Below are 26933 nucleotides of genomic sequence, written 5' to 3'. Positions count from 1 at the left end.
CGCGGATCAGTAAATCTCGAGTAAGTCTATATTCGGCGAAGCCACGTAAGCTGTTTGAGCGTTTGGCACGTTTGTATTGCAAGTTTTTGAGGCGAATTCTTCGCCTGAATTCTTCAGTGAACCATGGTGCAGGGGGTCGAGAAACTGAGAACTTTCGATAAGGCGCATGGAGATCCATCGCACGGTTCAGGGAATTTGAAATTAAGCTAACCCCATCATCAATTCCAGAGGAAGAATATGCATACTGTGACTCGAATTCGGCAGTAGGTGGAAGTAACGCAATAACAGATTCTAAATAACACTGTGAATTAAAATTTACCAGAGAACGCCTACGAATAGTACGTTTTTCAAACCGAAAGGGGTTAGTATTGAGCGAAAGTTCAAGCAGATCATGTCCATTAATGAACGGCTCGTCAGATTTGGAGAATTCAACAATATACTCACTACTATCAACAATGAAAACATCCAGTAAAGAATCACAACCAATGGTGTGAAACGTAGGTCCATCTTCTACGAGATGGAAATTTAGTGAATAGACTAGGTTGCGTAGATAATTAGATTCAAAATTATTAAGAAGTAAATTGCAGTTTAAATCACCCATGATAACAATATGCGTAAATGCATGGGAAAAGCGATTGAGATCATGTAAGAAATCATCGAACATTCGACCCTTTGGTCGACGATAGATCGAAGCTAGTAAAAAGGGGTCAGTACCGGGGCAGTACAAGCTGAGCAAAAGATATTCAGGTGAATTTGAAAATTCACTTGGAGAGTGCGCGAGGACACTAACACGAAGCGAATTCTGAATGTAAAATGCCACACCACCGCTCTCGCGCCCCTCGCGATCATTTCGGACCAGGAAGTAACCCTCTATATCAACCAATTCATTAATAATATGCGCATGAAGCCATGTCTCCGAAATTGATATAATGTGAAAACTTTTGTTAGCGAAATAATTCCGAACGTACTCAATATGAGCCGGCAGAGAGCAGGCATTAAAATGAGCAATCTTCAATAATCCACTCCGCTCAGTACTATTCGAAAGAAGCGCGTTCGTGCATAGCAAGTCACTGCGATCTCGGATGCCGGTATCGATTCATGCAATTAATTCCAAATCGTTAAGAGTGGTTATCATGCGGCGCTCGGAACCATCTGCTTTACGAGCATAGACGAAATCATCTCTTGCTCAAATGAACTTCACGCCTAAATCTCTTGCTTTTGCTTTAGCAGATAGTAGCAGTTTATGCGTTTCTGGAGAGAGCATTTCATTTATAAAAACTTTAGCGTTTGATAAACCCGGAGCTGCACTCTCAAGGATATCGGATACAATGAGATTTTTTCCACGCTTTGAATCCATTACGATCCGACGGACAGTACCCGAAGTTAGTGTTACCGCATACGATTTTATAGCTCGAGATGCCTGAGCATTTGTAGAATCATTTTGATTACGAACAGGTAACGCTCGCACTGAAAGAATGTGGCTTGATAAATGCCCTATTTTGAGGGCGTCAAAAATCCGCGTTACAATATCATGAGGGTTTTTTGTGACACTTATGGGTATGCCCGTGACCTTGAGTTCACACTCATGATTTGATTTACCACGAGACGATACTTTAGTGGATTTCAATGCTTCCAGCTCATTTTTTAAGCTAAAGATTTCATCTTGAAGCAGATTGATATCATTCGCATGATCAACAACTACTCTTTCTATCTTCGGTATCTTTACTAACAAATCTCGAAATTCAGCATTTGTTTCCTCTTGCCGTTCACAAAAACGATCAATTTTTGCGATTGATGCTTCTAAGTTATCTAACTTCTTTAACATTTGTGACAAAAGCGCATCAGAGCTATTAGGTTGTTCAGAATATGGGGCAGACGACCCCGACATCGCATAAGTGGATTTGGTCGTTGAGTTTAACAAGTCATCGATTGAAACATTGGCAGAGGACTGCTGATTAGCTAGACGAGATCGCGAAGACATCATGATAGTAAAATTATTTGCACAGCATGCATACGCAGTTTTTGTCTCAAGATAATAGCCAACGCAACCAGGATGAAACGCGCGCTCGCAATCAGTACAAGTAACAGCTTTAGTTGCTATGACTTTTGAACACTTAAAGCATTTCGCGGGCATCACTGACGTGGCGAACATACATACTTAAATTTAAGATGTAGTCCTGATGGTCAGTGTGAGAGTGATTTCCAACACGCAATGAACAATACGGTGCCAGTTAGTACTCGTGTAGTTACAATACCGCGTCGTGTCAATAGAACGGATAAGTAGAAAGAGCGCACCAGTAAACACTTGATCGACCACACACAGACTTATTTGTGAGGGTACACCTACGTGAGCATTTCGTTTCCGAGCTTGTTTACATACTTGTAGCACTAGGTCGCCAACATCATACAATGAGCGAAGAAATAGGAACCATAGGCACGAAGAATCACAGATAGACCACACCTTGGAGAGAGAGAGTCAAATTTCACACACTCGCACCACGATGAGAGCTCGATGGATAGGCAGCTACGTGACGTCACGTCACTAGGATCGCTGGTCGATGAACTCGTCAATACCGTCACACTGATACCAATGAACACGGGTTACGCATGCGCACCAGGCTAGATGGCTGTGAGTCCAACCGTGACGTGAGCGAAGATGTGGAGAATGATGATGATTAATTTCTATTTTCCAAATTTAATCACTTTGCACCAATGCAAAAGTTTTAGGATCTTGGTAAATGGTGCAAAGCAATGAAAGCGCGCTTCAAACCTGCAACAAGACGCCCGTAGGCAGTTCCGACCACAGTAAAGTTCGAAAAATTAAGGTTCGAAATAAGAGCACTAGAAAACGTGACTTGTCGACTCACCATCTGACAGACTACTACAGAGGAGTGGATGAAGAAGATTGAGGAGTGGAGAGGGTAGAAGGGAGGGAGTAAAAAGGTGCAGCGGAAACGGAGGTCGCGCGCGGCGTGCAATGGTGTAAGAGGAGTGAGGAATGTGTGTAGGTGTAAAAATGGAATGTTAAGGAAGTCGAGCTGTAACCCGAAAGGGGAAAATAAAGGCTATATATATATATATATATATAACTAGTGAAAGTTATAGAACCTAAAGTATGCGTCCAATCCTTATGGTTTATTTTTCATTTGAAGGCAATCTGACTCTTCTAGTTATACTTAGAAGATTCTATTCAAAATTTATTTAAACAATGGATTTTACCTAATTGAGCAAGAAAAATGCGAGAACATCAAATTTTTCGGTTGAAAATTCTATCACATCCATAGTTTGAAAGAATTCACTTTTTCCCGCCAAAAATTACTGATGGGATAACTTCTACAGATAACAATTTTTTTTATTAGTTAATATTGAATAACCCCCAAGACAAATTCCAAAAATATCTATTCCTTATGTTTTTCACAAAAATTCGGTAAATATTGACACATTTCTATAGTTATCATCAATTCAAGTTATCATCAACTCCCCCCCCCCCCCCGTCCCTTTACTTGACGGTGTTATTTAGAAGTCATCTCTGTTCAGTCTGTGACTCGCTCCCAAAATTAGATTTGAAATACGACGCGGAAGCAGTGATAAAACTGCGATCGCGGAATATATTCACCACAGTCGGTTATTTTTATTCTACACGAAAGAAGTGCCTTACAATTCGAGACTATTTAAAACGAAGTTGCAAGTATTAATCAAAATGAAGATAAATCCTTTGAACGTTATTAGAATGCTTCTCGCAACTTTTGAAGTCATGCATTTACCGGATTCGCCAGTGAATAACGATGAAATACAGTTGAAAGAAAACTTTGAAAATATTTTGTTGACTGCAATGAACGAATACAGTGGTTTTGAAATGGTAGAAGAAAATTCTTTGGATTTTGAAGAACCGTTCAAGGATTGGGAAATGGAAATTGTTGAAGATAAGGAGTGGGCAAACGCCTTGCATGAACCAGAACTTCCGCCTGATACATGCACTCGTGATGACGAAGATTTATCTTACGAGTACAAATTAAGGGCCGTTCAGTATTGGCGCAGCGGGAAGAAAGGAAATTTAAGTCTGGGCAGTGTTAAACAAAAGTTCAAGAGAGTGCAATCTATACGACAGTTGCAGCGGTGGGCACACAATTTGAACAAGGGTGGGACGTACAAAGAAAAATTAGCACGAATTTGTAGTTACACTTTGGAAAATTTCAAAGCTGCTGTGGATGCTGGTTTAATAGTGCACGATTCCGATTTGAAAAAATGGGCCTTACATGCTCAAAAAGAAATAGGGCATTCTGATTTTCGTTTCAAAGCATCTCCTAAGTGGATAAAATCATTTAAAGCGGCTCATCGTATCGTATCGAGAAAAATTAATAAGTTCATTACATCCAAAACAATTGAAGATGGAGAAATCTTGGAACAACAAATTCAAAAATTTGTCTTTGACGTAAAGCAAAATATTGCAACATACAAATTGTCAAATACATTCAACGCAGATCAGAGTGGCTTCCAGCTAGAAATGCATTCCGGAAGAACTTTAGCAATCGAAGGAGAAAAGCAAGTATAATGTCTTGTACAATCAGTCTCATCTACGACCCACAGTTATACGATTCAGCCGACTATATCAGCTGACGGCAAACTGCTATCTCCTCTATTTTTGGTTTTAAAAGAACCAACCGGCAAGATTGGTCCAATAGTGGAGAAAACGCTTTTCAGACCAGATAATGTGTACATAGAAGTATCCAAGTCTGGGAAGCTTACTTCAGGTATAAATTACACCCACTGTTTGTGTATAGATATTTTTTCGAATGAAAAAAATACGTTTTTCTAATTTCAGATCATTTCAAAATTTGGTTGCAGCATGTGTTTTTCCCGAAAATTGGTTCAAAATCTTTATTACTGATTGATTCTTGGACTGGACACTGTCCTCAAGCTGTACTTGATGTAAAACCTTCAAATAGAGATGTCAAAGTAATGATTATACCTAAAGGAACTACCGGAAAAATCCAACCCCTCGATGTTTTTGGATTCCGAGTATGGAAAAATTTTGTTAGACATTTTTCTGATACTTGTCTATTGATGAATTATAATATTGATTTGCATTTGAGAAATAATATCATAAAGCTGCAGTCACTCGTTCATAACCAACTGTCGTCACCACGTTATATCGATCTTTTCAAATATTCTTGGTACAAAAGTGGTTATATTGAAGAAAAACCAGCCAATTTTGAAAATCCTGTAGACTTTGCATTTGGAGATTCTTGCAACTCACATTGTGAAGTTCCAGGATGTGAAAATGTTGCTATTGTTCGCTGTTCCTGGTGTAAAAAATCGCTATGTTTTAAACACTTTTTCGATGACTATCATTACTGCAGTACTTACAACGGCTAATAGAGCATACGATTATATATTCGCTTCTATTTATTGCTGTTGACATATTATCAATAAAAGATATAAGCATATTGTACGCTCTCTTTTTTTTTTACTTGACTACGCAATTTTTCTATGCGTCATCCCAAATCTTGGTCTTATCTACCGAAACGAATATGTGTAAGCTCTCATCGTATGCCTGTGTTATCTCATTGCCAAATATAAATCAGTCAGAATTATCAATAAGGAAAAACGTATCACGACCAGAGGAAATAAGGGAAACAAAAAATTACTGCCGTTTTATTGAGATTTGATGTAAACATATATAGGGGTAGTTCACCCCCTTAACTTGATTTGCGAGAAAAACGCAAAAACCCGTATCTACTATTTTTTTGCCCTCTTCGAAATGCAATTAAGTTCATCGAGATAGGTGCAATACTTTTTTTGTTATAACGATTTTGTGAATTTCAACCCCTTTAACTTTTTTCCTATGCAACCCTCCGATATGAAACCAGTTGCATTTTTCATCGTTTATCATTAAGATAATTATCCATTTGGGTGCATTCTATTATCTCAGGTGAAAATAGGTGAAACCTGAAAAGTACCCCTCGGAGGTCTCAACTTTGAAGGGTGATTTCAACCCCTAGAAACGTTTTTCCGCCGATAAAAAAAAATACGTGTCTTTTAGATTTTGATGTAGAATAACATATTTAAATTTCATCAAAATCGAAGGACGTCAGCAGAGAACCTTTCCTTGTAAGTCAAGACGGTGAAGACTTCTTGCAAAATCTGTTGATGTCGATAATGTCGATCCTCATGATAATATTTTTTTTTGTTCATCAAGTACCTCGTCGCCAAGTCGCTCAAAGGTAGAGAGAAGCGAATATAGTCGTTTTAGGACTTCCTCGTCGTCGTGGACGACCGCGACGAGCAATACCGAACCCACAGATTCGGCAAGAAGCTGCAGCACGGGAATTACAAGAACGGGGTCTAGCACACGAAGAGGAAGAAGAAGAAGGACAACAACAACGACAACGACAACGACAACGACAACGACAACGACAATGACAACGACAACGACAACGACAACGACAACGACAACGACAACGACAACGACAACGACAACGACAACGACAGCGACAACGACAACGACAACGACAACGACAACGACAACGACAACGACAACGACAACGACAACAACAACGACAACGACAACGACAACGACAACGACAACAACAACAACAACAACAACAACAACAACAACAACAACAACAACAGCAGCAACAACAACAAAATCAACAACAACAAAATTAACTTCAAGATCCACCAGCACTCAATCAAAATGAAATTGCTGAAATAAGAGGAAGAGACGGTGAAAATTTTATCTTGATATACTGGTGCTAAAATAAATGACTAATAAAGTCTTTTCTATTCTGTAAAATTTCTGATAGATTCTGACAGGTCTTTGATTTATACTGTCGAATGTTACTGATTATTATATTTATTACAGAATTAGAAGAAAATGATGTCCCGAATATAGCTGCTCAAAATATTTGTCGTATTTGTTTGAATGCACCTTCAACAGTTGTTTTTTGCCCATGTGCGCATCTTTGTGCATGCAGAAGCTGTTCAGAAGCACTGCAAAGGCATCACGAAAATCAACTCCTTGAATATGACGAATATCCTCCAAATTTCCGATGTCCCGTATGCAGAGGGAACGTAGAAAGCACTTTAAACGTTTTTATTTAAGTAAGCGTATTACATGTTTAATTCTAAAACGCATAACGAACATCATTCTCGATATAAGAAACTAACAATCGGAATCATAATTTTCAACTATTGAATTTTTCAGGACGATTTCCCCCGTGCCGTAATTGATGGTCTTATCCTACATATAATATAACTCTTTAACTTGAGAGAAGTTGATAAATATCCAATTGTATATAGAATTTTGTCAGTGAACAATTAAAAAAATAAATATTTTCTGTAACATTCATATGTATTGTAACGAATTTTTCCCGGGGAGGTACGATTCGTCCCTTCCCGGCTCACTCACCTCGCCTCGCGCTACTCTCCGGCTGCGAGAACGGACTGGGCGCCAGGTACAAAGTACCGCCGAATGAATCGACTTGAATTTCGTCGGATCTCGCGATGGTAACGTCAGGCAAAATTAGAATATAGAGAGCACGAGGGAAACAAGTGACCGAGGACGGTCCGGCTACTCAGCTCAGCTGAGGTACAAAAGGTAGAGGGGGGGATCCTTGGGAGAGAGTAACAATTCATAACGCAACAAAAAAATATAGCCGACACAAATCAAGTAATTCAGAAAAGGTTTCACAATTTATTCGAAAGCTCGATGAATAGATCAGAATACAGCGAGAGACATATTAGAAATAGAGTGGATGCGATATAAAACAAAACCGGGGGGGGAAGTAAGTCGCTGACGAGTCCGAGCGTACAACGGTTAGGTCTTGCGCCGCGACGATGGAAATTCGCGTACGGCGGGCGCGAATCCGCCGGGTGAACATGATTAGCGATTCGCCCCGCGATCTCACAGGTGCCGTAGATAGACGACAACCGGTGCTCTGACATGGCAGGTAACAGGTAGCCAGTAACCCGACAAGCGGGGCTGGAGGTAATAGGCAAAAGATAACCCACGTCAGAACGAACGGTGTCGCAGGTAATGCAAGGCAAAAGGTAGCGGCACCCGGTCGATCGAGAGGGGGTTAGAAAATAAAGTAATAGAAAAATTAACGTTGGGACGGTATGAGACGGATTGAAATTTAGGGCGTAACGCCGCTCGCAAAAAGATATCGGAAAGTGATCAAAATACGACACGCAGTAGACATCGTAGCGTGAAGGCTCAGGCAAAAGAAAGACTCGAGAAATATTCAACACAAAAGATAGTAGGTACTGCCGTATAAACGACGCGCGACCACGCGAGCAAGAGAGACGGAACGAAAACAAAGGCGCGAACGAACCGACCGGCGAGAGCCTCAGACTTATCTAACGAACTCGATGGAGAAAGAGACGTGGACTCACCGAGGAACCCGCTCGCCGCACCAGGACCATGAAAACTCGACTCTGGGAAGGCTCGGTTGTGGACTCGTCGTAACGATGCTCGAAGAAAGACTAATTGGTGCGTGCGAGCGGTCCTCGCGATTCGGCGTTATCCCCACCACGAGGCCCAGGTACTGCAGCGCTTCACGCGTTAGGCGCGAACCCGAGCGCGAACTCGGGGTTCGCGCTGCCGCGCGGGATTTTCAAACGGGGATTGCGTCAGAGTCGTAATTGCTGTTACGTTTGTTGCACGATCGGATCGAATACTGACTCCTCCACTGCTCTCACCTTTCCCGCTCACTCGAAACACTCCTCCCTACAAGATGACCGTGATCCGGGTGTCTTTCCTCTTGGGGATCCGGCGGGCAGCTCCGGAAGGCTGAGGGGAGGCCTCCCTCACGATTCCTGACGTCTAGGATGCGTGGTGGGCCCACAAAATAACCACCAGGCAAAACAGCACCTCACCTCCGGAAAACTCCCCCAGATCCCACCTGACGAGGCGCCGGTTCCCGCGGACTTTGACACCCGAATCTACGGTAGTGCGGGCGGTGCAACTCGGGGTTGCTACGGCGGGAAATACACGGGCGGCGTTCATGAAATGGCCAATGCCAGCGTGTTATTTCAACCGCCCGCAGGTCGAGATTGTTTTTCGGTGCTCGTAGACGGTGTGGGAGGACGGGTTCTTACGAGCGAGATCGGCTCGAGCAGCCGGAGAGACAGCCGACAAGTTCTAATGGCTAGGCCCCTGTGGCAGCGACAACACCAACTCGTTCCAATATCGAACTCCACTGTCAAAACGCAATGTCATGATTACTCAAAAAGAGGCAAACTAAAATTCTCTCTCCGCCCTGCACTCAGAGGTAAAAGGTAGTCACAGAAGGTAATTAACGCTCGGTCGGTAATATAGGCGCATTCTAAGCTAAACTTAAGAGCTACGTGGTGCTGAGTCTCAGTCCGAACATCGCCCGACGAGTCGAGGGGCGTCAAAAGGGCCGTAAACCCGGTCCACTGGTCGACAACGTCCGTACGAGTGGCGGGGCAGAAATGTCACGTCACAGTATATTCTCCAACCATTTTGTTGTTTATTATTTTCCTCAAATATTTTTTATATTGAAAATATTGTGTTTCTGTTTTCGAAACTCGTTGAGAAATTGGAAACGATTAGAAATTTTCAATTAGATAGTGTTTCAAACAAAATTTGGGTCTGCTCGTGAAGCCTATTGATCGTGCTACAGCAAGTTTCGATATTCTATTATTTCATTATGAGAATGAAGTTGAACCAGAGTACAGATGTATCAGAGTAGAGTTGTACGAGAATCCAGTTGTAGAAGAATGATGTCGTAGGAGAATAAAGAATTTTTGTATGATTTCAGATTACAGATGTATTGGGGGACGGTTGTGAAAGAATCCAGTTGTATCAGAATAGAGATTATTTTGCGTGAATTAAGAATGCATGTGTACAAGAGGACAGTTGTAAGAAAATACAGTTGGAATTGGAGAATAGGTGTAAAAGAATGCAAATATATAAGAATACAGACGTATAGAAGCACAGATGTAGTGGAGTAAAGATTTTTTTCTATGAATTAAGAGTATAGATGTATCGGAATGAAGATGTGTCAGAATACATTTGATTTACGGTACACCAATTTAAGAGGACAATTGTAAAGAGTGCAGATGTAGTACTGCCGGAAAATTTAGGAATTTAGAGAAGCTGAAGACGTTTGTGATGAATTTTTGAGATTACATGTTGCGGTTGGAGTAAAGAATTTAAATGATTGGCACACATGCTGCGACACAAAAATATGAAAGTTTGGAGGTATTCGCTTCATACCGCAGTAATACAAACTTCAATAGTATTTAAAAAGATATACTTTAAAACTTACTAAACCAAGTTCTATTACTCATTCTCATAATCAAAGATAGGGGGTGATACTTAACACACATATGTATTTATGCACAGAAATTTCAGAGTTCGCAGGTATCTGCTGCGATTCAATGTATCTGCGCAATAAATTTTGAAGACAGCAATTTAAAATCTATCCATAAATGAGCAACTGAAGACTTCTGTGATGAGTGTTTACTTCATATATATGTTACAGTTAGTTTTAAATAGTAAAATGAGTGACACAGTATATCAATTTTATAATTCGCAGATTTTTGCTGTATTTCAATAATCCAAATCCATAGTATTATAGAGAAAAGTTGGCAAAAGTCATGATGTTACGTTGAAATTACATAGCGAACATTGTATTCAGAAATTCTGTATGTTCCCATGGATGTTAGCAGGCATTATATTTGATCGCATCCAAAACTGAGCAACTGAACAACTTAGCGTAATGAATCTTTTCACTAATAATTCCACATTTGTAGTTTGCAAAGTGAGAATACTCAATATTACCATAATTAAAGATAGGAGGTGATACTTAGCACATATATTTATCCACAGAAATTTTAAAGTTCGCAGCTATCTGCTGCAATTCAATGTATCTACGCAATGAGTTTGGAAAACAGCAATTTCAAATCAAATTTCAAAGCATAAATGAGCAACTGAAGACTTTTCTAATGAATTTTTCACTTCATATTTATGTTGCAGTGAGAGTCAAAAAGTAAAATGAATGGCAAAGTATATAAATTTTATAGTTTGCAGATTTTTGCTGTATTTCAATGATCCAAATCTATATAGTATTATAGTGAAAAGTTGTTCAAAGTCATGATGTTACATTAAAATGACATAGCGCACATAACATTTAGAAATTCTGTAGGTTTCCATGATGTTGGCAGGCATTATACTCAATCGCATCCAAAACTGAGCAACTGTAGACATATCGTAATGAATGTTTTCACCAATAATTCCACATTTGCAGTTTGCGGAGTAGGAATACTCATACACGTTATTTCATAAGTATTGTTATCAAAATTTGTGTTTGCCTACCGCATTCCGAAGATTCAACTTTTCATACTATCAGCAAAATACATCCAAAGACTTTTTGGAACAAGTTTCAAAATTTATTACTCGACAGACCAGGTGGAAAAAGTATAACTACACTTATATCAACACCAGAAACTGTTTTGAGAATCAAATATACAAAATGTGCGATTGATGATCATAGTCGGAAACCACTTGAATTACGTTACCACAATCAGCATGAAGAAATATTAGAAAATCATAGGACACATATTAGGAAACCAATTAATAATATGTATCCATCCACTGCAAACCGATGGAGTCAAAACAAGGATCGGATAGAGCAGAGCCAAACTCAATAGGAAGCAAAATATGGGAATATTCAAAAATAATGATGACACAAGAAATAAATTAGAAAACATTTATTCGATTGGAGTTTCTCACATTATATATACTAACAGTTCTGTATGTTCTTGTTTTATTAAATATCAACCATAATATTTCAGATCGCAAAAAGAAAATTTGACGTTATAGGTTGACGAACATTTTTTCTTACAACTTCCAGACCTATTTTTGATGAACTGATTTGCCTTATTTATATTATTCACTAACTATGCGAACGTTTGTTACATTTGTCCCGCACTTCGTGACGTCAAACCCCGGCCGGTTCGTTACCACACAGCTATCAAAGGGAACTCGTATATATGACCTACATTATTACATATGATATATGTTATCACGCAATTGATGATATATTTACACTGGACAATATTCCGCGAACTCTGGTTTAATTGAAAGATTATCTCAGTTGACACTTATTTCCAATCGAACGAAATACTGAAATCTTGAAAAGTTTCTTTGACATATGCATCGCGCATTTTTTTATATTTTTTAGCACACACAGATCATAGTCTACATTTACGCGGCCGCTTTTATACCGGTTTAGTATACCACAAGTTTTAACAAAATAAATATTAACCACTTTTCACTAACCATTTTCATTTATTAATTAGAGTCTGCACACAACAGCACTTTGGGGATTATAACCTCACCTGTCAAAATGACGTTCAGTATGAAAACAAGTTTCAGGTGGTTTCGGATGTGCGTATCGATGTATTGATATCATATAACTTATTTACAAATGATATAAATGATAAACTTATTTTCAGTCAAACGAATTAATGAAATCTTAAAAAGTTTCGTCGACATGCATTTCATTTTTATTTTATTCTTTTTCACACACAGATCACAGACTACATTTACGCGACTGCTTTTATACCGGTTTAGTTTAGCATTCCACAGGTTTTCATACTATGCACTTCATTAGATGACGAAAGTTTTTTTTATTTATCCCACACGCATTCCATAATGTCAAAACTCTATTTGTTTATACGATGATCGAAAACACCCACATGGTTTATATATATATATATAATATAATATTCACGGAGTCTGAGCGCGGTCGGGGTAAGACTCAATAGTTAGAAGGTCTAAAATGGCGAACTGTTCGCTATTTTAGGCCTTCTAACACTTGAGCCTCACCCGCGGTCGGCCTAGCAGCTGGAGGAGCCGACATCGTTGAGCCAATCAGAATGCGTAGAGGCAACAACTCTACTACTACTAACTACGTCATAACGCGTATACGTATACGTCGAACTCGTGATGTGTCAGTAACTTTTGCATAATCTTGAGCCCGTGCAAAGTTTTTTCTCAGCAATTACGCCACCGATCGTGTTGATTTTGGGCGCAATCTAAAGAGAATTTCTTAATTAGCTGAAAGTTCAATTTTCAAAGCCTTAGATGACTCATACCTTCGGTAATTCAAAAAAATCACTTGCCAATTTTACCCCCACCACGGCGAATCGTTTTATTCAGAGAAAGTATACTCGGCGAGAGCCTCGGGCCAGCAGACGACAGGGCTGTCAATGTACTTGTCCCGAGACTCTACCGAGTCTCTTGATTGTACAGTTTGCAGATTTTTGCAGTATTTTAATGATCCGAATCTACAGCATTATAATGAAAAGTTGTCAAAAGTCGTGATGTTACATTACAATGACATAGCGCACATTACATTCAGCAATTCTGTAAGTTTCTGGGGATATTGGTAGACATCATATTTGATCGTATCCAAAACTGATTGTGAGCAACAGTAGACTTATCGGAATGAATTTTTTTTATAATAATTCCATATCTGTAGTTTGCAAAGTGGAAATACTCAACATACATGTCATTCCATAAGTTTTGTTATCAAAATTTGTATTTGCATACAGCATTCCTAAGATACGACTTTTCATATCATTAGCAAAAAAAGCATCCAAAGGCTTTCTGGAAAAGTTTCCAAATTTATCATTCGACAGACCTAATGGGAAAAGAATAACTACACACTATACCAAGACCAGATTTTTTTTTTGAAAATCTGATTTACAAAATGTGCAATTCAAGATTATGGTTAGAAACCTCTCGAATCATGTTACCACAATCATCATGAAGGAGTAGAAAATCATAGAACACATATTAGGGAACGAATTAATAATATGAATCGATCCGCTGCAAACTGAGCGGGTGAAAACAAGGATCGGAGAGGGCAGAGCCAAACTGAAATAAATTCTAAAACATTTATTCAATTAAAGTTTCTAATATCATTCTAACAGTTGCGTGTATTTTTGTTCTATTTATTCGTATATATAACCTATGTACACTATATATATTCTTACAATAAAAATTAATATTACTTGACAAAAATGAGGTTGTTGCTTATTATTTTATAAAACTTATTCCTATTTACGAATTCCGAGTAAACGTGGAACAGGACGAAATTACGACAGCCTCAATGGATATGGTGCACTGAATGGGTCGCAGAGTTCAAAAATATTAGATTACGGAACGAGGAATCGGAAATGCCGAAAATGTGATCGCGGGATAGCGAAAGATCAACACGATTGTCGCTTGAATTTTGAAGGGAGCGCCAAAGCTATGGAGCCTGATCTAGCGATTCAACTTTGTACTAAGAGCTCTATACTTAAAAAAGCTAATACGGAGGTGGGGATTTTAATCGGAGACGATGACAGTTCTACCATAGCTGGCGTTCGCCGAGCCAGTGATCATGAAGTTGTGAAGTTTTCGGATCAAAATCATACTCCTAAAGGAGTTTCAAACACACTCTATGAAGTGAAGAAGAAGCACAACGAATTGACTAAAGATGCTATCGAATATCTCAATCGGTGTTTCACTTATGCCGTTTCACAAAATAAAGGCGACAGTGAAACGATTGCAAAAATACTACGACAAATTCCAGACCACGCGTACAATCGGCATGATGGATGTGGAGATTGTTGTAAATATCACCGGGATAAAGAAAACTATGAGCATACGTCTGTACCAGGTGGATTCATGAGCTCATCTTTGGATCCCATTTTGAAGAAAATTTTCGATCAGTTGGCAAACAATGTCGAGAAATTTGCTCACGGCATGTCAAGCCAAGCAAACGAAAATCTAAACGCTATGATGGCCAGTAAGAACCCTAAATCACGATGCTATTCGTTGGGTCCATCTAGTGACTATCGTTTTGCTTTAACCGTTGCTAATAAAAACATTGGTCCCGGTTATGTACAAACAATTATAAGCGATTTAGAACTCTCTCCGGGCAAGCATACAGCCAAATATGTAAATACGAAGTTGGTTATCGCTAATCAAAGAAAAAAGAAAATTGCTTCTCCTGCATTCAAAGCAAGGCGAAATATGTTGAAAAAATATCGAACAATATTGAGACATCGAAAACAAAAAAAAGAAGGTACGACGTATGAATCGAACATGGGGCTTCTTCAATATCCTGCTCTTTCTTTTCCTGAAAATACGGATTCAAGCGAAGAGGCAATAGTGTTTTTCAATCTCGAAACCTCAGGTTTTATGAAGACCGCCGAAATTTTGCAAATAGGTGCTCGTTACGCAAACTAATCTTTCAGAGTGTATATTAATCCTATTCGTTCAATTTCACCTGCAGCGTCTGCGGTTAACGGGCTCCAAAGCGTAAACAGAGAATGGTTTCTCCACGGCGTTAAAGTCCCATCACACCCACTCCGCATTGCCTTGCAAAATTTCCTGGACTTTTTACTCGGAATAGGGCGGCTAAGTGTGCTAGTCGCGCACAACTGCAAGTTTGATAGCGTCCGCATACTGAACGCTATCGAAAAAGTAGGAATGTTAGAGAAATTCGGCAATGTTATATCGGGTTTTAGTGATACGCTACCGATTTTTCGACGGGTGCTTAACAGAAGTAAGGATTGCAGCAAAACTCATCTGGCATCCGAATTTCTTCAAATTTCAGAGGAAAGGGCTCACGATGCAGTGCATGACGTTGAGGTTTTCCAACAACTCGTGGCTAAATTGAATGTTCCACAAAAAGTTCTAATAGAACAGAAAAAAAGTGGAGAAGAAATTTCGGCGCAAGAAATTCGAGCCAAATTATTAGGGGAATGTGTCAAAACTCTGTCTCCTTTGGAAGGTGTTATTTCCTCTCAAATGGAAGCGAAGATGGCTTCACAAGGCATAGATTTCGACACGCTTGTTGATACATTTTTATCGAATGGCGAAAACGCTGTTGAAATATTACTAAGTGAAGAAACTGACGGGAAGCCTCGTATCACAAAAAATTCCAAAGTTATAAATTCGATTCTTGACTTTCTTGTAAGTTTCATTGAAATGTTTTAATGAAATTAAAAAAAAATTGTTAAAAGCGTTGAATGTTACGTATATATGCATACATATATACATATATCTATTTTATACATTATTAATATTTGTTGTATGCTGATTTGAATTCTTATTTGTGTTCAATAAACAAATAATTGAGATCCTATTGCTCGCATTTGACTACCTTCCGAAAAATCATTCGCGCCTGTATACATATCTGTATACTATACATAACCAAAAAGTGTGAATTATGAATCTGTCACGGAGTGCTCTCAATAGTGTCGTAGTTGCAACGTTGCCGCATTTCTACAAGGCAGTCTCAGTTAACCCGATATGGTCGTGATGCAGTCACATATTTTCGGTGATTTCTTGTTATTTTAGTCGGTAATCTATCTGTTCTTTTCAGTTAAATCATTCTACCCTAGGGAAAAAAAAGGTTGGGACAAGTACATTGATGGTCCCTCGTTTGCTGATAATTCCACCCATAAAAAAAACTTTAAACAAAATTTTTTTTTAATTGTAAAAAAAATTATTTCATAAAAAAAAATACAGAACAATTCGAAAAAAATTTTACAAATCTTGAAAAAACGTTATATATTAAAAAAAAACTAATCTGCATCTATTTTTTAAAGTGTCAAAAGAATCAAATAACAAGTAAAAAATAATAAACCGAAAAATCGCCCTTGAAATCATTTTGGAAACCGATGCCTCATTTTTCTTATTTGATTCGAACAGCTAAATCAATTGAAAAAAATTCCATCTAATTTACGTGCAACATTAAAATTTATTATATCAATTCGAGGCCAAGTATTTTCTAATGAATTGAAAAAAGTTACCATTTGAATTACGTGCAGCACTAAAATTTATGATATCAATCGGTGGACAAGTATTTTATTAGTAACTCCAAATTTTGACATTATTGAATTGTTCTAAGAAGCTTTCAAATCCAAAAGAATCACATGCTAGCTAGTCATTTCTTACTCTATGGTGGCAGAGACTTATAAGAAAATCGATTCTTCTCAGACTTTCAGGATCCTCTGGTATTATTCACAAAATTCGACGTCGATTGGATCGATACAAATTATGTTTAAATATGTGTTAAAAGTACTTGTCCGGCCCATCACTTTCCGTTTAAGTTGTTTATCCAAATAAAAGTCAGGGCTTGTCTAGAACTGATGGATCACAAGTATTCATGCAGAGGGAATTGAGAGAATTATCTTCAAGTAATTTTTACTTAATTGCACTAATTTAATAAAAAGCGGAAACAAATTGTTCCGCAATATAGAAGGGATATTATTGTGCATCGATAAATGAAAAAAATTGTACATTATGTATATGTTCATGCTTCCAAAATAACTCTGCAGTTTACATTCGATGACGGCAATTTTTACTTCTCACTTATTCGTCCAGCGAACGAGTTCCATTCGGAATAAGAACTAACCTATAGTATTATTAAGAACATTAAATTAATAATGAATCGCATTTCAACAAACTTTTAACGAGATTCTGCCGTGCCATTTCGTTTTTTTATGATTGATTCTTTATTGAATGAATAGTGATGGGCCGGACAAGTACTTTTAACACATATTTAAACATAATTTGTATCGATCCAATCGACGTCGAATTTTGTGAATAATACCAGAGGATCCTGAAAGTCTGAGAAGAATCGATTTTCTTATAAGTCTCTGCCACCATAGAGTAAGAAATGACTAGCTAGCATGTGATTCTTTTGGATTTGAAAGCTTCTTAGAACAATTCAATAATGTCAAAATTTGGAGTTACTAATAAATTACTTGTCCACCGATTGATATCATAAATTTTAGTGCTGCACGTAATTCAAATGGTAACTTTTTTCAATTCATTACAAAATACTTGGCCTCGAATTGATATAATAAATTTTAATGTTGCACGTAAATTAGATGGAATTTTTTTCAATTGATTTAGCTGTTCGAATCAAATAAGAAAAATGAGGCATCGGTTTCCAAAATGATTTCAAGGGCGATTTTTCGGTTTATTATTTTTTACTTGTTATTTGATTCTTTTGACACTTTAAAAAATAGATGCAGATTAGTTTTTTTTTAATATATAACGTTTTTTCAAGATTTGTAAAATTTTTTTCGAATTGTTCTGTATTTTTTTTTATGAAATAATTTTTTTTACAATTAAAAAAAAATTTTGTTTAAAGTTTTTTTTATGGGTGGAATTATCAGCAAACGAGGGACCATCAATGTACTTGTCCCAACCTTTTTTTTCCCTAGGGGAAGTTTATGGTTTGATATCACGTCTTTTTTCTCAAAAGATCCTTATTTATGTTCAGATGACTATAAGAATTTAGTTTAAATTTCTATGAATTGTTTATAATTTTCGGCGTATAACGTTGGTTTTCACGAAAAAAGACCTATTTTTCGTCGAAATTGTACTGAAAATATTTCGATAGAGGTTTATTCTTGGACTTTGGTGATTTTTCTCCTTGTCTTCTAATATGTTTCGTCCATTGGGAACTCAAGAGCATGGAGCAATGCGTGTTGCGGGCCGAGATATGATTTTCGGCTGATAACGTTAGGAAAAAGAAAGGAAAAGAGGAAAGATAGATCAAATTCAAGACACAACAAATCCAACAGAATTGGCCCTTTTTAAATGTTGCTTTTGCATTCTGAATCTAGACATTTTCATGTCATTCAAAACATGTCTCTGATGAAATATATTTCCAAAGTTTGCTAGTGGCCGCTGAGATCCAATTATCTACAGTTTGATAGTTGCTGAAAAAAGGCACCCGGAAACATTTATTATGTCAGAACTCAAAGAAGCAAAAAAAACTGAGGGTACTTAATTCAACAGAGCAACGGAATTCAAAGACGTTTAAGGTATCTGCATTGGTTTTGGAGAAAAACAATTTCAGGAGAATTCAGGAATGAATTTAAAAGTTTAAAAACTCAGAATAAAATAGAAAACGGAAAATTTAGGAATTTAGAAAAGCTGAAGACGTTTGTGATGAATTTTTGAGATTACATGTTACGGTTGGAGTAAAAAATTTAAATGATTGGCACACATGCTGCGACACAAAAATATGAAAGTTTGGAGGTATTTGCTTCATACCGCAGTAATACAAACTTCAATAGTATTTAAAAAGAAATACTTTAAAACTTACTAAACCAAGTTCTATTACTCATTCTCATAATCAAAGATAGGGGGTGATACTTAACACACATATTTATGCACAGAAATTTCAGAGTTCGCAGGTATCTGCTGCGATTCAATGTATCTGCGCAATAAATTTTGAAGACAGCAATTTAAAATCTATCCATAAATGAGCAACTGAAGACTTCTGTGATGAGTGTATACTTCATATATATGTTACAGTTAGTTTTAAAAAGTAAAATGAGTGGCACAGTATATGAATTTTATAATTCGCAGATTTTTGCTGTATTTCAATAATCCAAATCTATAGTATTATAGAGAAAAGTTGGCAAAAGTCATGATGTTACGTTGAAATGACATAGCGAACATTGTATTCAGAAATTCTGTATGTTCCCATGGATGTTAGCAGGCATTATATTTGATCGCATCCAAAACTGAGCAACTGTAGACTTAGCGTAATGAATCTTTTCACTAATAATTCCACATTTGTAGTTTGCAAAGTGAGAATACTCAACATACATGTCATTTCATAAGTATTGTTGTCAAAATTTGTGTTTGCCTACTGCATTCCAAAGATTCGACTTTTCATATGATCAGCAAACAAAGCATCCAAAGACTTTTTGGAATAAGTTTCAAAAGTTGTTACTCGACAGACCAGGTGGAAAATGAATAACTACACTTATATCAAGACCAGAAACTGTTTTGAGAATCTGATGTACAAAATGTGCGATTGATGATCATAGCTGGAATCCTCTTGAATCACGTTACCACAATCAGCATGAAGAAATAGTAGAAAATCATAGGACACATATTAGGCAATTAATTAATGATATGTATCGATCCGCTGCAAACCGATGGAGTGAAAACAAGGATCGGAGAGGACAGAGCCAAACTGAATATAAAGCAAAATATGGGAAACATGAGAAATAAATTAGAAAACATTTATTCAATTAAAGTTTACAACATCATTCTAACAGTTCTGTGTGTTTTTGTTGTATTTATTCATATATATAATCTGCGACGCCTTCATATATATAACCTAGCCTACTGACGATATATTTACACTGGACAATATTTCTCGCACTCTGATTTACTTGAAAGATTATTTTAGTTAACGCTTATTTCCAGTCGAACAAAATAATGAAATCTTGAAAAGTTTTCGTTGGCATATGCATCGCGCATTTTTTATATCCTTTTTCGCACACATATCACAGACTACATTTACGCGGCCGCTTTGATACTGGTTTAGTATATCACAAAATTTAACGCAATAAATAGTAATATGCACTTCGTTAGATGACGAAAATTATTTTTAGTTATCCTGCACGCACTTCATAACATCATAACCCCAAACGTCAACATGACGTGAAACTTCGGCTGGTGACTTTCGAGCTCTCGGCATGTGACGTCAGTCCGCGACACCGCCGCGAAGTTAGACCGAGGGACATGAGGCCTTTGATGGTATTATATACAGACATGTCAAATTTCTAAATGTGTTAGTAACTTTTGCATAATCTTGAGCCTGTGCAAAGTTTTTTCTCAGCAATTACGCTACTGATCGTGTTGGCTTCGGGCTCATTCGAAAGAGATTTTGAAATTTAGTCTCCAAACTAATTTTCGCTTAATAAAACATCTCTTGAGCTCCGCAATTCTAGAAAATGACATGCCAGTTTTACCCCCACCACCGCGAATCGTTTTATTCAGAGAAAAGATAGTCTCGGCGAGAGCCTCAGGCCAGCAGACGACAGGGCTGTCAATGTACTTGTCCCGAGACTCTACCGAGTCTCTTGATATATCGTTTTGATCCGAACTGTTTTTTTTTCAAATTAATTTCTTCATTAATAAAAGTGATATAAGCAAAAAAGTGTGAAGGCAACGACTTCGTCCCATTCAACCGATGTTAATGAGATGACATTTTTACTCAACTTCAACATTTAATTTCTCCGAAACTAGTTCGATAACCTCAGTTTTCCTTGAACCAGTGTATTCAGGAAATATGTATCAACAAATGAGGAAATTTTCATCGATATCTATTCATCTCAAAAATTTTAAGCAACAACCTTAAGAACTTTCCGCAAATTCTCCAATGTCGACCACTCACGTTCCGAAATTTCTAAGCGTTCGTCAATTGCAGTGCTTGTTACCGAACGATCAGACAGAACGTTCATCACAAGACTGCGGTTTATGAGCAATCTATCCATCATTGCGTAAGTGCTGTCCCACCTGGTAGGGACACTCTGAATCAATTTCAATTTGGCTAAGGCGAGTTGTTCTTGTTTTTTTTTCGAGAGCACTTGCGGCAATATTCGAGTGACGGAAATGACCGACAACTTTCGCAGCTTTTTCACAAACTACTATTATGGCTTCACATTTTGAAGCTTTTGCGATGCATAGCTGCAGGGTCTGAGCCGCACAAGTAAGACCATCGTGAAACAATATAATTTCGAGGTCTCTCACCGAATTTTTTGCATTTGGAGCGTTATCCGTAACCACACTAACAACTTTCCCATCTATTTTCCACTCGGTCATGATACTCTGGAGCTTGGCGGTCAAGTTTGCGGCTGTATGTTGCTCGTTTAAACCCTCAGTCGCCAGAGTGAATGATTTCGGCATCCAGGTTCGATCGAGGAAGTGTGTCGTTACAGTAATATATGAATCTTGACTTCGCGATGACCAGCAATCTGACGTCCAAGCCATAGCGGTTGCATGAGACAACTCTAGACTGATTTTTGTTGAAACTTGGTTATATAGCAACTGTAAATGATTTTTGAGAGTTTGCATGCATGGGACCCTATAATTAGGCTCTACGACCTCCATAAAGTACCGAAATCCTTTGGATGTTATAAATGATAAAGGCAATATATCGTGCACGACCATCTTTGTTAAACTTTGATTTATCAACTCTCCTCGATCTCTAGTACATGGGCGATTCGATCGAGCACTGCATGCTAGAGAGCGTACTCGTCCACGATAGACGTTAGCAGACCGTGATGTAGGCCTAGCTATGGTAGGAGCTTTGGATTCATCTCCTTCGTTGCCTGGAAGTGACTGAATACTTTGGCCCGAAGTGGACGGTTGATTATTGAAAAACGAGTCGTTTGATTCACCAGCAGACTCAACTTCCGCGGCACGGCGTACATGTGATATCGACGGTAGATGACCTGTGACGGATTCATCAACTCCGATTTCCATCGCGATATCTTGCTCGAGTTCATCAGCGTTTCTGTTCAGATTGGAATTAAATTACGGTTTCAGAGACGTGAATATATTGTGACGGGGTTGTTCGTCACTGCTGGCTGAAATGGTTAGAAATTAAAATGGGGGATAAAATGAAATAAATAAGGAACCAATATTTAATAGGAAAAATGATAACAAAAAAATAGGCTTTATTTCACCAATTTGGGCGCCAGTTAGTTTTATACAAAAAGTAACAAAAATAAATCGGGTCGATCTCTGCAGATCTCGAATGTTAAAAACAGAGGACTCAATTACTACGGCTAAGGCGGGGGGGAATGTACAGAACGGGGCTCGGAGAAAGAAAAAAGAAACAGTGGAAAATGGCTCAATGCTTTTGAGACTCAATATCTTCGGGTCGATGGGCACCTGTCGCTCAGGCGTCTTACATATACCCGTGAGGTTGCAAACGAGAAAAAGAAACAATTACAATAATGATTTGACAAAGTACGATACGCGACTCGACGACAAAACCGGTGGGCTAGGAGCGGAGAGCGGGGGGGGGGGAGTAGATCACGCGAAAAAGGGGCTTAATACTAGCACCACAGCACTCACTCGCATTTAACGCAGAAAAAACAATTCCAAAGACAAGTAGTAACAAGGGGAGAAGCGATCACGAGCCAGAAGGGCTCGGGGAAAATTCGACCGTGAAAAAGGTGGCCGGCGAAATTGAGACACGCGCCCCGACGGAAAATGGCGGAACGACCACGTGTTTTTCGTCGCGGCGTTTGGAGAGTGAAAACGACTTACTTGGCGTTGGGATAGAACGTCGTACGATTTCTCGTGCTCACAATTACTTTGATGATCTCCAGCATCAAGCCGGCGGTCGTCGGAATACAATAACTGGGGTCGAACGAAAAACTACCAGTAAGATTGAAAGTACGGGAAACTGGGCCGTGGCACGCACGCCGGGGTCGTGATGGGAGTGTTCGATCTCGGTGCTCGCTCGTCGTTCTTCCTCGTTGCGCATAAATTATCGATTATTGATCCTTGCGCGCACCGATGATCATCCAATCGGACTCCTTTATCTCGCGCAGGAGTAGCGACTCGGTGACGAGGGAGGGTGAGGAAGGAAAAGGGCTAACTACGAGGGCTATCGATTGGCGATTGACTGCTTGACGGCGCGGCGCTGTTATCAGCCGACTCGATCGATGGCGCCGCCTGGACGTAGCTCGGCCTTGCGCGCGAATTTTCGGTTGACTAATTCGTGATAACAGCGGGGCTGATGCGTACCGGCCGGAGTTAACTCTGCTATAGCTCGGAACCTCGACGCCAGGGAACTCGTGCGATGATTTTCTCGAGTTGGAGACAATTCCTTCGAGAAGACGTTCGATGATGTTGATCGGTCCCATGACTTGGTTCTAATAGCCTTTATCCGATGTTTTAGCCTCTCGGGATTCGGGGAAGGGGCTTTTTATAAGTGGGAGTGGATTGCTTGGGACAGGACTCGACGGGGAATCTCGTTCAGGGGGAAAGGGGGATTGTAGTCGGTGAATTTCATGAGTAGAGAATTGCGAGCGAGTGCCAAAACGGCCGAAGAACTTATGGCTAATAGTAATGGTGATGCAGAAAAATGAATAATTAAAGTAACATAAGAAAATGGTATGATGCGCAATTGGTTGAAAATACCAGAAAAATATAGCGATTTTTGACGCTTCAAAAGTGAGTGAGCGGTGTGGTGGATTCCACCACGACGCGGGGCGTTGCGGCTCTGCCACAACGTCACAATATGAATAAGGAAATTTCAATTAAATGTAAAGCCTCAACTTTCCAATGTATCAAAGGATTGAGGATAAAAATGCAGTAAAAATGAAGTCACAAACAAAATTAAGATTCACCAAAGAAAAATAGTATGATACATGATAGATATCTGTGTATAAGAATGGCCTCAAGAATTTTCAAGCAAATCGGCCGAGTTTTGAAAATTTTTTACAGTACCAGTTTTTTCAATGGTTGTCTCTTTACGAAGTTGTTTTGGCCATGTAGTACTTTTGTTCAGTAAAAAAATGGCGATGTTTTTTGACTTGACGAAATACATTCATTCAATTGCTCAAAAGGTTAACAGAAAACAATTTTCAATGACCTTTTTTGACCATTTCCAGGTCTGTAAGCTTCCTAATTTTGTGATAGATGACAGTAGTTACGGCAAAACTTCATGTGCGCGAGTTTACGGAATCTCACAAACATGAATTAAAACCTTTCTGATGTGTACAAATTATGTCATGGAAAAAAATAACAGTATTACAGAATAAAAGAACTAAACAATTTATAACTTATGGGTTTTTCTATTGTCGGAAGACATTGCAAAAAATATTGTTAGATTTTTCCATAATTTTTTCCATAACGATCTTGAACTAGGAATTTGAAATCATGGTTAAAAATTACTAATCGACAGATCGTATTTTTTGGCGACCAAAAAGAAATTTTCCGAATCGAAATTACCACGAATGAAAGTATTAATTCAACAGATCTGGATAGGTAAGATGCAAGGTTTCCTACTTAGATTCATTTTACGCCTGGGTACATGTCATAACCATTGAAGTGAAACCCTGGAGCAAATGAACGATAGGAAATGCAAAAAGAAACAAAGACTGCCTATTAAAAATCGGACGCAAAGTTTGTGAAAAATTTGTAGATAAGTTTGGACCCGGAAATATGCGAAAATAGTAGCAGAGGGTTGAATTTCGTTTTGAAACATCGTAACTCGAAACCGATAAAATAAAATATAAAAAGGATACCTTCATTTGTAAATGCATAATAAAAGAATTTCGGAAATTATGAGGTTTTCAATGAAATTTTAATAGAAAAAAAAATCAACCATAAAAAAAAATATGAAAAAATTTTTTTTTTAATTGTAACAAAAATTATTTTATAAAAAAAATACAGAACAATTCGAAAAAAATTTCACAAATCTTTAAAAACATTATCTTTAAAAAAAAACTAATCTGTATCTATTTTTTTAAGTGTCAAAAGTATCAAACCTAGGGAAAAAAAGGTTGGGACAAGTACATTGATGGTCCCTCGTTTGCTGATAATTCCACCCATAAAAAAAACTTTAAACAAATTTTTTTTTTAATTGTAAAAAAAATTATTTCATAAAAAAAAATACAGAACAATTCGAAAAAAATTTTACAGATCTTGAAAAAACGTTATATTAAAGAAAAACTAATCTGCATCTATTTTTTAAAGTGTCAAAAGAATCGAATAACAAGTAAAAAATAATAAACCGAAAAATCGCCCTTGAAATCATTTTGGAAACCGATGCCTCATTCTTCTTATTTGATTCGAACAGCTAAATCAATTGAAAAAAATCCCATCTAATTTACGTGCAACATTAAAATTTATTATATCAATTCGAGGCCAAGTATTTTCTAATGAATTGAAAAAAATTACCCCTTGAATTATGTGCAGTACTAAAATTTATGATATCAATCGGTGGACAAGTATTTTATTAGTAACTCCAAATTTTTACATTATTGAATTGTTCTAAGACGCTTTCAAATCCAAAAGAATCACATGCAAGCTAGTCATTTCTTACTCTATGGTGGCAGAGACTTATAAGAAAATCGATTCTTCTCAGACTTTCAGGATCCTCTGGTATTATTCACAAAATTCGACGTCGATTGGATCCATACAAATTATGTTTAAATATGTGTTAAAAGTACTTGTCCGGCCCATCACTATTCATTCAATAAAGAATCAATCATAAAAAAACGAAATGGCACGGCAGAATCTCGTTAAAAGTTTGTTGAAATGCGATTCATTATTAATTTAATGTTCTTAAAAATAGCAGATTTTTGCTGTATTTCAATAATCCAAATCTATAGTATTATAGAAAAAAGTTGGCAAAAGTCATGATGTTACGTTGAAATGACATAGCGAACATTGTATTCAGAAATTCTGTATGTTCCCATGGATGTTAGCAGGCATTATATTTTGATCGCATCCAAAACTGAGCAACTGTAGACCTAGCGTAATGAATTTTTTCACTAATAATTCCACATTTGTAGTTTGCAAAGTGGGAATACTCAACATACATGTCATTTCATAAGTATTGTTGTCAAAATTTGTGTTTGCCTACTGCATTCCAAAGATTCGACTTTTCATATGATCAGCAAACAAAGCATCCAAAGACTTTTTGGAATAAGTTTCAAAAGTTGTTACTCGACAGACCAGGTGGAAAAAGAATAACTACACTTATATCAAGACCAGAAACTGTTTTGAGAATCTGATGTTCAAAATGTGAGATTGATGATCATAGCCGGAAACGTCTTGAATCACGTTACCATACAATCAGCATGAAGAAATAGTAGAAAATCATAGGACACATATTAGGCAATTAATTAATGATATGTATCGATCCGCTGCAAACCGATGGAGTGAAAACAAGGATCGGAGAGGGCAGAGCCAAACTGAATATGAAGCAAAATATGGGAAACATGAGAAATAAATTAGAAAAAATTTATTCAATGAAAGTTTACAACATCATTCTAACAGTTTTGTGTGTTTTTGTTGTATTTATTCATATATATAATCTGACGCCTTCATATAT

Source organism: Venturia canescens, chromosome 5, assembly GCF_019457755.1.
Source record: "Venturia canescens isolate UGA chromosome 5, ASM1945775v1, whole genome shotgun sequence".
Classification (NCBI taxonomy): domain Eukaryota; kingdom Metazoa; phylum Arthropoda; class Insecta; order Hymenoptera; family Ichneumonidae; genus Venturia; species Venturia canescens.
This window is presented reverse-complemented; position numbering follows the sequence as displayed.